Source organism: Rhea americana, unplaced genomic scaffold, assembly GCF_003343005.1.
Source record: "Rhea americana isolate MKP2758 unplaced genomic scaffold, rheAme1 scaffold_222, whole genome shotgun sequence".
Classification (NCBI taxonomy): Eukaryota; Metazoa; Chordata; class Aves; order Rheiformes; family Rheidae; genus Rhea; species Rhea americana.
Window position 1 is genome coordinate 202,472 of NW_028186337.1, and position 1,298 is coordinate 203,769.

A 1,298-nucleotide genomic window follows, 5' to 3' on the forward strand; every position below is an offset into this window, starting at 1 on the left:
CAGAATCACTGTAACAGATAGACTTATCCTGAATATATTCCCCAAACAGCAAAAAAAAGAAATTTGTCTGATTTCTTGCATATCAAAGCTTTAGGTATTTGGGTATCAGGTATTAGAAATCTAGACTTTTTTATAATTTTCTAACCACCTGTCAAATATCAAATTACTCCATTACCTAATCTATCTTAATTTTCTAGGAAAAAAAAAATACTATGATGATGTATCCAAGACAGCCTTAAAATTTAATTTTATTTTCTCACAATTTACCAGTACTTCAGCAGAAAACATTAAAAAGTGTCAGACGATAAGGAGACAACTAGAGAGAGTGCTTTGGCAAATGTTTACCCAGTCAGCTGTCACAATCCCCCAACCTATTCCCTGACCTCCTGCTCGCTCACACAGAGGGAACCGAATCACCCCTAAAAAACACAGCCTCAGTAACCCCTTTCTGGAACAGAGGAAGGCTTGCAGAAAGAGTATTTCTATTAGCAAARTTCACATTGGCTTCCCTTTTTATTAGGTTTGGTAGCAACAGTACTCAACTCAAACTTTGTCACAGTTAAAGTCCTGTTTGGCTCAGATTTCAGGTGGGATTGCTCTCSTTCACTATATACCCACAGTCTATTTCCCCAAAGACATCTTACAAATTTCTTTCACTTTGAGTAACCTAGCTTTGACTTTTGGGATTGATCCTCCCAAAGACACAGTTCCACCTCAGCCATCCTTTTGGCTGGCAGCTCTCTCGTCTGGTCTTTGCAAGCCAGAACTGCACTTCAGGTCCACCGCAAAATGCAATATAGCTGCACTGAGCTCTACCTGCTTCTTTAAGAAAAAAAAAAATCGAGGTTTAGGATTTTACAGGCGTGTTTTCTAGAACTGCTGCTCAAGAATCTGAGGGGGGTAGGCTCAGGCAGCAAAATGGACCGGGAACAGCTCTTCTCACCCAAAATAATAGCAGCTGATGAGACTATTCGTAGGTAACAGTGATTCCAGKAGCCTTGCCAGAGTCAGACTGGCAGGGCTCGACCTAAGAGATATTCTTCTTCCAGCCTAGATGAGCAACCCAAAACTCATCATTTAAAATAATAATAAAACCAAAAATAGATAAGAGAGGAAAATGCGCAGTCACCGCATCTGCAGACCGTAGCGAGGTTTCTTTACGCCGCCCTGCCGGCACCGCCTCACTGAGGGAAAACCCGCCGCCGCCGCCGCTCTAACGGTCGCGCCCCGCCGTGACGCAGCCGCCCGCGGCCCCCAGCCCGCGGCCCCCAACCGCCGCCGCGCCGCGGACATCATCT

At 44.6% G+C, this 1,298-nt stretch overlaps 1 protein-coding gene across 3 annotated transcripts in view; it reads right to left on the reverse strand.

Moving 5' to 3' along the window:
* RUFY2 (RUN and FYVE domain containing 2) overlaps nt 1–1,298 on the reverse strand; it is a 28,108-nt gene that overhangs the window by 25,927 nt on the left and 883 nt on the right. For 2 of the 3 annotated variants that reach the window (XM_085305538.1, XM_085305537.1), the window contains exon 1: nt 1,130–1,222. The exons of the other annotated variant lie outside the window; for it this stretch is intronic. The gene's annotated coding sequence lies outside the window, so the exon portion shown is untranslated. Of the gene's footprint in view, nt 1–1,129; nt 1,223–1,298 lie in introns of those variants that run through there. 3 annotated transcript variants of the gene reach the window in all.